The 12566-nt window shown below is 34.4% G+C and overlaps 1 long non-coding RNA gene across 2 annotated transcripts; it reads right to left on the reverse strand.

The window, feature by feature from the left end:
* Positions 1 to 2: 2 nt before the first annotated feature.
* On the reverse strand, positions 3 to 2523 carry LOC133305983 (uncharacterized). Of its 2 annotated transcripts, XR_009750832.1 has the most exons (5): positions 2266 to 2523; positions 2110 to 2173; positions 1399 to 1524; positions 1266 to 1301; positions 3 to 742 (listed from the first exon to the last, which is right to left on the reverse strand). It is a non-coding gene; the product is annotated as an uncharacterized LOC133305983 (long non-coding RNA). The 2 variants fall into 2 exon arrangements; XR_009750831.1 differs by having other exon boundaries at positions 3 to 1301.
* Positions 2524 to 12566: the final 10043 nt, after the last annotated feature.

Raw genomic sequence — 12566 nt, forward strand, 5'->3', positions numbered from 1 at the left:
AATTTGTCACTTTGGTCACTGTTACACACTATCCCTTGTGACCTTTATGAGATTCCAATTAAGTGGTTGCACTTTTTGTTTGGTCCACAAAAAAGGTGAAGAAATTTTCATCCGCTGACAAGAAATTTTATGCCGTGAGCACCAATTCCAACCTCTAAGTTGAAAGAGAAAATGAATGTTATTATATTAATCAAATTTGTGAAAAGAAAACAACATGACACATACAAGCAATTCAGTTACCCGAAAGAAGCTTAGTATTGACAATGGTGCAAGGCATCAATAAAACCTAGCTAAAAGGAAGCTTACACATCCAAGAGCTGAGAAGCTTATGCAAAAGACTGTAAAATTATTTTATAAAGTGACAGTAAATTAAATTTCTTCATAATTCAACAAGTGCTCAAGACTAATCACGAGAAAAGCATTTGGTGTATTTGTGCAAGTGCAATAACCATATAAATAATTAACAATATATATGTCATGGTCAAAATTTCATAGTACATGCTTGCCTCATCTGTGAATGTACTGGGCAGATAAAAACATTTCAGTTTTCTCCTAATAGCAATTCGAGAAAACAAAAAAACAAAATAAAATGATAAAGTCCATCTTGTTCTGTCACAATGTTGTAATTGTATAATTAAAAATTTAGTTACCTCCAAATTCTGTCCTTTTGACATCTGTTGATGGAACCCAGAATATTTAACAACAATTAAACAGTAAAATATCTCCATTTCTTCTGTAATACCTTTGAAATATCAGTGACAGTATCAACAGCAATGACAGAGAAACAGAGTATTAGTAGACTTTCATACTTGTAATACTGACTCCAACTACTGGACGATAATAACAATGAAATAATAATGCAGAAAAGATAAACCAAAGGTCTTAACTCACCCTTAAAGCCAAAGACCTAGGCCTTAAGAGATCCCTAGATATCCTTTTCCCATTCCTAATTCCCATTCAGTGAATACATGCATACCCACTCTCCACACCTCCTTTCTTTTTATTCTACTCACAGAATATTCTAGAATCATTAACCAACTGACCCACTCACAATTAGGCCCATCATCTGTAAGGCCAATTGTTCAAAGCATTGTAAGCAACAATTATATGTTAGAACAGTTGGCCACTAGAATAATTAATTAGATTCATAAGTAGCTTCCTTTTAAGTCATATAAATAATATGTTCTGTGGCATATTGCAATGATGGTCCAAGTCAAAACTGCTACACAATAACACAAACATAATTTAGGATAACATGTACTCACCACAAAGAGCAGCAACCGCAAGGCACTGCTATAAACCTGCCACATACCAAAATATAGTGGGCTAATTGTTCCGCCAAAAAAATATGAATTTGTCCAGCAGTAAGGTTCTATAAAGTTATAATGGATTTTTTACCTCCTGCTCTGATTCACCTTTGTTAACCCTTTGCATGTTACTAGCAGCATCAATTTATGTAAGTGTAGTTCTTTTATCAGTCAGATTGAATGGAAGGAAGCGAATTTCTTTTATTCCAACTCGTGGCTTGCAAAATCAAAGGACCATTAGTCCATTAGTAATACTAACCAAATTTCAACTATAGTAGATGGTGGAAACTTACTTTGCAGAATTCTCCAATTAGAATAAAGAAAATTTTCTGTATGTCAGTATATGACACTAATTAAGCTATCATCTACCAAATTCATAAACATTATGGAAATTACTGCAAAAAGCAATGGCAAAAAGTTTTGAGCGTTGTGATTCTTGTAAGTCAAAATTGTATCTTGTACCTCGTTTGGGTTTGCCAACATTGAAAAAATTGCACAGTTAAGGAAAATCAAATTACAAATAGGAAGAGCAATGAAAACTTGGAATTTCATTTAATTGAAGGCTTAATAAAGAACATACACGCAGTTCGAATTCAAATCTCAGAGAGTACCCATATTTGAGTATCAAATATAATCAAGCTGAGTTCACATACGCACAAGCCAAGTTTTCAAACACTTGGTGCTCAAGTTATGGTCAGCTAGATTCCACTCAACGGCCTAGCATATATTCATTGCAGCAAAACTCGAATTTAAGTCCCAAACACAAACTAATTAGGGTTCGAGGATATGCACAAAGTCTCACCACGAAATCAAACGGCTTCATATTCAGCTTCAATCGCATCTTCCAGAGCTTTCCACTCGTTATTCTTCTCGAGAATCAGAAAATTTAAAGAGTTAACAACAAAATAGTGAGCAACAAAAAGAAAAACAAGTAGAAGATCCAGATCTGGAAGAATACCTGGAGGAACAAAATTGAGCACAATCAAAACCCTATAAAGAGGTGAAACTGCGATGATGATGTGAGAGAGAGGATAAACATGTGTTATGTGTAGGTGAGAGTATTTCGAAGAACAGAGAAAGTAAGTTTTATGAACATGAGAAAGGAAACAAAGAGAAAATACAGAGATGAAGAGTGCAAGGGAAACAGTTAAGCCATAGAGGAAATAAATTAGCGTTGCAATTTCTTGATTCATAATGAGATGAGATTTGTTAAGCTTTTCTGGTTATGTTGCAGATTTTTGGAAAAAAAATTCCCCCACCATAGACTGTGTTCGAGTGGTTAAATATTCGTGGCTAAAGATCGTTTTTCTACACTGCATGGAGGAATGTACTCATTTTTTTTTTTCTATATTTTAGATGAAGTAGTTAATATTCATAATATTCTTGGATAATCACTTTTGTTATTGTTGAATTAAAATTAAATTAATAGCTTTTATTTAATATAATTTTATAACTATTAATTTTCAAATACCATTTATTTTATTTTATTTTTCGTTTTTTTAATTCTTTCTATTATTTTAATAAAATATATTGAATTCTAATTTTAATCCAACGATGAAAAAAGCGGTTTTAAGAAAAAATAAATTATATTTATTTGATTGTATATTGCCCATTGTATTAAGTTCTTGGATTAAGCAAGTTTGTGCGTTGTAACATAGTGCTTTACCATGATATCAAAACTATGTGCGTTGGATGTTTATGCACTAAGGAAGTATACCAGCCACAAAGCGAACAAGTAATCACACAGAACATGTTTATACAAGTTAAATAAAATTCAAAATAGATAAATTATCACGTAACATAAAAACTTAAACAATTTTTTTCATAAATTAATAAGAGATATTATTGATTAGTTTAACCAATTCAACTTATCTTTATATGGATAAGTTATTCTATCTAGTCTTGGATCATTTTTAGGTTAGATAATTTTGTTTTTCTCTTACAATATAAATCGCAAGCATAGAGATTATAATGATCTCAACTGGTAAATCTTAGTTAGAGACTTCATTTAAGGATTTAAATGTCATAACTAGATTCAGAACGTAATTTCGAGTGTTTTGACTGTAATTATGACTAGGTCATGAACAGTGTCTTCTACCGAGTATCATGCACTGTTGTGCAGTATAATGACCCTAACTGGTAAATCTTAGTTAGATATTTAATTTAAGGATTTATATGCCATAATTAGATACAGTGAGCGATTTCGAGTATTTTGACTGTAATCATTACTATGTTATGAACAGTGCGTTCTGCCGGAGAATTCGCAGTCTTGTGAATTAACTGGTAGAGCTTAAATAAGCAAAATGATTTTAGAGACATAATTTGATAATTCTGACGACAAATATGAGTTCAGAACGAAAAATTGTATAGTTTGGCACTTTCCGTGAAAATCTCGTGAATAGTGTTTTTACTGGGTATTTTGTACTGCTGTTTAAGCAACCGGTAGAGCCCAGAAACAAATAATTGATGAAATAAGAATAAGAAAGTCCAATATATGCCAAGCAAGTCAATATAGGCCCAAGAAAATGATAAGTTTATAAGTTTTAAATTTCATAAGTAAATGAAGTACAATTAGTGATTCACAGTGCATTTCGTCAAAAACGGTGCAAAAATCATACTGTGAATTATGAATATTGTTTTGTAAGAAGTAAAAAGTAATGTAAATGATTTTAGAAAAATAAAAATATGTCAGTAGCTTTAAGTTGGTTCCGGGTCAATTCAAGTAAAAATACGCGATAGAAAAACATCCGGTAAAGCCACAAGTATTTATAAAACATAAGTGACTTACAAAAATCACTATTCACATTAAAAAAACTGCTCTCTTCTCTCTCTTCTACCCGAGGATCAGCCATGGGAAGGGTTAGGGTTTGCTTTGTTTCATTTCTTGATTTCTCCATGAATCCTACACTAAATCATTGACCCATTATACTAATTCCATAGGAAATCACCCAAGGAAGCCATTCCACCCCTCCATTTGAGCTGATTTCGTTTGTGCAGGGAGATATCCATCACCCTATTTTCGTGCACTATTCATCCAAGGTGGAAAAAGGGAGTTTTTTGGTGTAGACTTGCTTGGAGGTTACTTCCTTGACCTTGTATAAGCTTTTGGAGGTAATAAACCTCTAATCTTATGCTTTTATTTTGTGATTTATGTCTTGAAATTTATGAGCATCTTTTGAGTGAGAAATAAATTAGTTTAAACTTTGATTTGATAATGAATCCTTGATGTTTTGGATTTAGGAAATGAAAATAAGTGTTTATATGAATGTAAAAAAATTAGAAAAAAATCCTATGCCCTCCTCTATGTTTCGACCTTGATAGGGTTAATAGGGGTTATTGTGCAAAGTTTTATGTGATGTAGTGAAAGGGTCTATTGTGTGGGAGTAAGTAGGAATATAGAAAAAGGCCTAAGCGGAAAAATCCTATGTATTTTGATCCCTACACTTCGGCCATGAGGGTTATATGGGACTTGGTGTTCCAAAATTGTATTGGAACCTTTAGATACATATATAAATGTTTAAGTTGCTAACTAAGTGAAGAAAGAATAATTAAAAAGAAAAGAACCCTTTTGCCTATTGTCCTTGTGGAGTTCGACCTATAGGGTGACTTAGGGATAGATTTTGTTACATTTCATTTTAATGCAATGTGTTGTAATTTATTGTATAAAATTGATGAGTTAAGAAGTGAAATGGCTTGAAAAAAGGTTGAAAAATACCTTGAGTTCCTAAGGGTAGGTTCACGGCCTTTTAAAGAAAATGGCATGAATTATGTTGAAAATTCTCAAGTGAACACTTGATTAAATTAAAGAATCCTAACAAGTATAAGGTGGTGTAGACTTGTGTATTGGCATAGCATTGGCAAAAACGTAAAGAAACGAAAAGAAGCGATAAAATGTATGCCTTATGTGAAAGCTAGGCATGATGGCATTTTATTAATTTGTATTTGTGGATTCTTGCTCTAGGTGTACTTAGGGACTAAAAAGGAATCAGAATCTCTTGAAGATATATAAGTAACTTGAGCCACAAGTAAGCTGATTGTTAAAGCTTCAAGAGGTAAGCTCTGTGTTTAAGGAGTCTTTTCCTGCTCGAGTGCTCCACCATAGTTAGTGGACTGTGGTTGGAATGTATGACTGTTGATACGATACTTTGTATAGATGCATTCGTATAGAGTTATTCGATAACATGATATGATTTGCTCTGATATAATTTCTGTATTGATATATGGTACACTGATGTCTTCTTGGTGCTTCTCTGGGATTGACGATGTACACCTCTGACATGTTCTGGTTCCGCTTGGGGTCCTCTCTTGGGAACACGTGCGTTGATTTCCGCTTGGGGTCCTCTCTTGGGAATGACGGCGCACGCCCTTGCTAGTTCCGCTTGGGGTCCTCCCTTGGAAATACGTGCGTTGATTTCTGCTTGGGGTCCTCTCTTGGGAATGACGACGCACACCTCCGATATGATATGGATATATACTCTGTTCTGTTATGATATCTGCTATATGTTGTGTTGGTATACTCTGTATCTGACTTTCATGCAGGAGTGAGCCAGCGGTATGGAGAATTCTCTATAAACCTGGAGCTTATTGAGATTTGTAATCTCACCCCTCGTTGGGGCCATATTTTCAGGTGCCCAGATTCCCGGGGAGACCTCTCTAGTCAGGGACGCGACCCGTGGTTGAGGATTTTGGATGGATTGGATTTGAGTAGCTGTAGGCTACTTCTATTTTGGAGTATAGTGCTTTCCTTTAGTATTTCAGTATTTTGTGGATCATAATGTTAGATCCTTTATTTTGTATATGGCATGTATATGTTTTGTACATGTCTGTCAGTTTGATGCATGTACATTTGAGTATTCAGGCACGTTATATGATGACGTAGTATTCAGTTATGTTTATGTATTGGATTGCATGCTGTTAGATTAGCGGCACTGAGCCAAGTTATGCATGCGCCTATGGATGGGTATCTGACTATATTTGCATGACTGGTACTTCTGGATTGATGAGCTGTTAAACTGTTTATCAGGAAATGCTTCTGAGTGGGATTGGAAAATCTCCAGTTGTCCGATTTATAGAGGAAACTCTATTCGATTTTCGTTTAAGTCGAATGAGAATTTAAAAAGAAAAAAGAAAAAAGTTAGCTCGTATTTTCGTAAGTTAAGTCTTTCGTTGTTTCTGTTTATATCATATGCATGTTAATTGAACCGGCTCGAGACGAGGATGTTACATGCAGCAACCGGTAGAGCTCAGAAATGGACAGAATGACGTTAGAGACCTAAATTGGCAATTCGATGCCAAATACGAGCTCAGAACGTAAAATTGAGTACATTGACACTTTCTGCGAAAATCTCGTGAATAGTATTTTTTGCCGGGTATTTTGTACCGTTGTTTAAGCAACAAGCAGAGCCCATAAGTGAATAAATGATGTGAAAAGTATGTGAAAGTCCAATATATATCAAACAAGTCATGCTTAGACCAAAAGTTATAAGTTTAGAAGTTTTACGACTTTACGTACAAACAATGCACAGTTAATGATTTACAATTCATTTTGTCAAAAACGGTGCAGAAATCCAACTGTGAATTGTAAATACTGTTCCTTAGGAAATATAAGTTAATGTAAATGAGCTCAGAAAAATAAAATTATGTTTGTAGTTTTGAGTTGATATCGGGTCAAGTTAAGTGAAATTAAGTGTGAGGAAAATACCCGTTAAAAGGCCACATGTCCTTATAAGCTTAAGTCACTTAAACAGGACACTATTCGCTCACCATTTTCTCTCTTTTCTTTCTCAAACCCGCACTGCCATGGTGAAAAGGGGGGGGGGGTTAGGGTTTTATTTTGTTTTTCTTCTCTTTCTCACTCATTAATCCACCAAATGCTAGATTGCCTTACATGAAAATTTAAGTACGAAGGAAGCCTTGTGAATCCATTCCACTACTTTGTTTAGGCTGAAAGTGCTTGTGTGAAGAGTTCTTCATCTTCCCCTATTCGAGTCACTATTCATCAAGAGGGAAAAATTGGAGTTTTGAGGAAGCTTGGTTCGGAGGTTGTTCTTTAGGTTTTGTACAAGTGGTTGGAGGTAAGAAATCCCCATTTCTATGGTTTGATTTTCATGATTTAAGTTTTGAAAAATATGAGCATATTTTGCTGGGAAAGTTTTTGGATTAAAATTTGAATTTGTTGATGGATTAATGTTGATTATGAAGTGGTAATGTAAGATGAACATGTACATGTGTAGAAAGTTTGAAAAATTCCCTTGAATCCTCTCCCCTAGGTTCGGCCTTGGTGTGCTAAAAACGGTTTTGTGTGCAAAAATTTAAATGCAAATTGGGTGAAGGTTTATATGTGTCTGGTTGTTTTGAATTAAGTGTGAAATGTAAAGTATAGGAGAAAAATCCCTTGTGAACCCTTCCTTGTACGTTCGGCCATTAGGGTCCAATTATGGTTTGATTATGTAAAATTTGTTTTGATGATGTGTTGACATTCCAATGTGTTCCTTTGGTATAATTATGAGTTAAAATAACATAAGAAACTATGTGGTTGCTTGTGGAACAAGTAATCATCCTAAAATGGTCTAAGATGTGAGTTTAGGAGATTATGATCTTGACTTGTGGGTTGACATATAATTGATATAAGTTTGAAGTAATGAAAGTAAACAATAAAGTGTGTGTCTTGTATATTTACATGGTATTATACCATCTGATTGAGTTCTGTGTTGAATTCCTTCTCTAGATGTGCCTAGGGATTGCGAACACTTGGATTCTTTTGGAGCAAAATAAGTGACTTGTGCAACGAGTAAGAATATTGTAAAAGCTCCAAGCGATAAGTTCTATGTTTAAGGAGTTCCCTTCTACTTATGTGTTCTACCATGGTTAGTGGACTATGGTTGGATTGTATGATTTCCTTTGATGCTTAGTATAGATGCATTCATATAGAATTAAAATGACAATATGACATGCTTTGCTCTGTTGTGGTTATTGTGATGGTTCTTGACTTATGGATCTGTTTGCATGGATATCCGCTTGGGGTTAACCCTATGGATTGACTATGTTCACCTCTTATATATGTAGTGTTCCGCTTGGGGTCCTCCCTTGGGAACACGTGCGCTGATTTTCGCTTGGGGTCTTCCCTTGGGAATGACTGCGTACATCTCTAATAAAATGTGTATATGTTCAATTTAGTTAAGATATTTGCTTATATGATGCCTTATATACTCTGTATTTGACTTTCATGCAGGAGTGAGCCCATGGTATGGAGATTTCTTTATAAGCCTAGAGCTTACCGAGATTTGTTATCTCACCTAATTTGGGGACATCATTTCAGGTGTACAAACTGCCGGTGAGCCCTCACGGGGCAAGGATACGACCCATGGCTATAGGTGCCATTGTGGACCGGATTTTGGGAAGCAGTATGCTACTATCATTTTGGAGGATTTTTATGTTATTTGTTGTATTCCATTTTTTTTTGGGATCATGATGTCTGATCCGTTATTTTGTATATGACCTGTATATGTTTTGTACATTTTTTTCCTTTTCGATGCATATACATTTGTGTATTCAGGCATGGTTATACGATGATGTAGTATTCAGTTATGCGTATGTGTTGAGTTATGCATGTTGTTAGACTTAGTGGCACGAAGCCAATTTATGCATGTGCCCATGGATGGGTATTTGATCCCTGATGGATATATCAGAATTCCGGATTCATAAACTATATGAAATGTTAATCAGGAAACCTTGAGAGTGGGATTTCTAAATCCCAGTTATCCAGTTTACAGCCATTTCGCTGTCCGATTTTATTCTCCGTCTAATGAAAGATGACTGCTTAGGAAATGAATTATAAATTAGCAATAAGTTGTGCAATGCTATATATCATGTGAAACAGATTAAAGAAAAGAAAAAAGTTAGTTCGTATTTTCGTAAGCTAATGTAAGATTATAAGTTAAGCCTTCCGCTGATGCATGTTTTAGTATCATATATATGTTAATTGAACCGGCTCGAGACGGCGATGTTACAGAGGTAGAGTTGTGGACAGTAAGGTTTTTTAGGTTTTGGAGGAAGTGATTTTTTTCAAATGATGATCGTCGATGATATGTGTTTTTCGTTCTTTCTTTGATCAAGTATGTGTTTTTCGTTTTGGAGAAAGTGGTTTTCATTCCCATAATTTTCTGTCTTGATCGTCGACAGAGAGAAAGGAGAGGAGAGAGAAAGAATGTGAGAGGAAGTAAGAAGAAAGAACAGGAAAAATGGTTTATTTTATTTCGTAAATATCCACCATTAATGAGATTATAATCTAAAGGTGTTTAAAGGGATATGCAATGGTAAACAGAATAAGAGTAAGTAGAATAACATATTTTATCTTTATATTAATTATTTCAGCTTAAAGTGAAACTTAGTATTAAACGTACAAAGTTCATTTAAAAATTAAAGAACCAATCATGGATAGTTAACCAATATAGTACAAAATGTAAATATGTAGATTTCGAAGTACAGTGTGTCAATCACAATTCAACATGGGTAAGAAATATAAATTCTTTTTGGTAGAACATATGCAAATATGATCACATATGTCGGTCTAAACAAAATGATGGTCTCTCATTCTCTCAATCTTTTTTTTCTTTCTAATTCAACATGATACTAGTGGTAATTCTCGTCTTTGGAAATTTATGTGTGATGTTTGGAATAAGCTTAAACCCAAGCTGGTTTGGGATGTGGGTGATGCATCTTCTATTCTGTTTTGGGAGGACCATTGGGTGAACATTGGGGAAAAACTTGCAAACAAAACTATTACTCAAATATCCCCAACAGAGGCTAGTAAGAGAATAATTGATTATGTTACTCATGATGGAACTTGGGATATTGAGAATATATCTAATTTTCTTCCTGATGATTGTGTTCAAATTATTAGAAGCATATTGCCTCCTCATGAATCTAATGGTATTGACAGAAAATGATGAAATTTAATTGGATCAGATGAAGTTTCTGTGAAAAATATTTATTTTACATTGCTAAATCAGAATAGTTCTAATGGTATTGACAGAAAATTCTGGTCGGCCATTTGGAATTTAAATGGGCCCAATCGGATAAGTTTTTTCCTTTAGAAGACTGCTCATCATCGTCTTTCAACTAGGACTTTCCTGGCTAACTTTAGATTTTGTCCTCTAGCTGTCCTATTTGTAATTTTCATGAAGAATCCATTATTCATATGGCACGTGACTATCCTAAGATTAAAAAAGTTTGGTCTAATCTTTTGAGGCCAAATTTGATAAATGATTTCTTTAATACTGATTTAGATTCTTGACTATCCTTAAATATTCAAAATGTATCTATTTTGTGCTTTGATGCCCCCTGGTCGTTGGTTTTTGTTGTTACTGTTTGGTTAGCTTGGCAATGGAGAAACAATCAGGTGCATGGTAAGGAAAATAACGGAAAAGCATACAAGGTGCAGTCCGTTGAGAGTCTGGTCCGTGAGTATACTCAAGCCTGGATAACTTCTAAGGGGACAAAGCTGACCAAGAATTATATTTCTGTTACTATTAGATGGTTACTTCCAGACACAAGTTGGGTGAAATTAAACATGGATGGTGCAGCCAGGAGTGATGGTAGGGGTGCTTGTGGAGGAATTATAAGAGATGAAAATGGTTATTGGAAAGAAGGGTTTGCTTACTATATTGGTCATTGTTCATCTTTTGTTGCAGAATTATGGGGCGTCCTCAAGGGTCTTGAATTTGCTTGGACTAGAGGTTGGAGATGCTGCATCCTAGAAAGTGATTCAAGCTCAGTTATCACTTTGCTCTCCAGAAGTGGAAGAGCATCTCAAAGGTCTCGCTTAGTGACTTGGATTCGAGCATGGTTACAAGAGAATTGAGAAGTTCACATGGTTCATGTTTTTAGAGAAAGAAATAGTTGTGCAGGTTGGCTTTCTAAATATCCTTTAGACTATACTATTGAGAATAATTTTTGTGTTTTTTCAAACCCTCCCCCTGGTATTTGGCCTTTGTATTGGGCTGATTTATCTTTATCTTGTAATTTCAGAATGATTTTATTGAATTGATCTCTTTGGGGTGTTGGTGTTAACCCCCTTAGATTACCAAAAACAAAAAAAAGTATGAACACTAATTAAAGAAGACAAAGCATCAGGCATAATTAGAATACTGATCACAGTAAAAAAAATTCTTGCAAGACTATTGCACATAAGATGTTACTTATTGCTTATATATACTTTCCCTGAGTGGCTAGGTGAATTAATACAAGCTTTCTATATTAATCTATACATAACTCTGATTTTGATATTTTATAATTTATATCATATTAAGCATGGCTGAAATCACAGTTAACATGTTGATAGATGTAAGATCCCATGTGCATCCAGTATATTAACATTGATTATAATATTTACCATAGCTGAAATAATAAACAGTAAATAGAATATATAGATAAACCCTTCACCAAAAAAAAAAATCTTCACCAAAAAGAATATACAGATAAACTTCTTCTTTCTTTGCGTATAAATTAATTCCGTATTCGATTACCTCTAATTCCTTAGATAACTATCATAAATTACTTAGAAGCGTCATACTAGCTTATAATTACTTACCATGTGGCCCCCATAGACCATCATGGTGAAAAACATATTTTTAAGTTGCAGGGTTAGCGTACTCTAGCGCCTTTGAGCGTGTTGTAATGCTCTCCAACGTGAAATTTCCCCTGTATAAAGTATTATAGCGCACTCCAGCACATGAAAATTTCCCCGTTGAGCATGCTGTAGTGGGCTCAGGGGATTGGCTACTGTCACAGATTTTATTAGCGCATTTTAGCACCCTCGAGTGAACATTTTTATCTTTTCATAATGCACTTTAGCTCACTCCCCATAAAATGAATATGTTCCAAATCAAATCAAATATCTCTCTTTCACATTCGATTTTTTTTTTTTTTATCAAAATAAAATTTTCACAGCAGTCCTTATCTTAGACTAGATTTTAGAATATATATTGGTCGATATACCAAATAAAAGAATTTATTCGCCGTAGAAAATGTAACACTAAAGTATCAAAAAAAGAAGCATGAACACTAATTAAAGAAGACAAAGCATCAGGCATCAGAATATTGTTTTTGGATCACGTTAAAAAAATGCTTGCAAGACAATTGCACATAATATGTTTCTTATTGCTTATATATACTTTCCCTGAGTGGCTAGGTGCCTTAACACAAGCTTTCTATATTAATCGATGGGGAATGTTATATTTACAAAATCTCATCAAAATT

Source organism: Gastrolobium bilobum, unplaced genomic scaffold, assembly GCF_033153095.1.
Source record: "Gastrolobium bilobum isolate Gb01-03AN ecotype WA unplaced genomic scaffold, APGP_CSIRO_Gbil_v1 utg31018, whole genome shotgun sequence".
In the NCBI taxonomy this organism is placed as follows: domain Eukaryota; kingdom Viridiplantae; phylum Streptophyta; class Magnoliopsida; order Fabales; family Fabaceae; genus Gastrolobium; species Gastrolobium bilobum.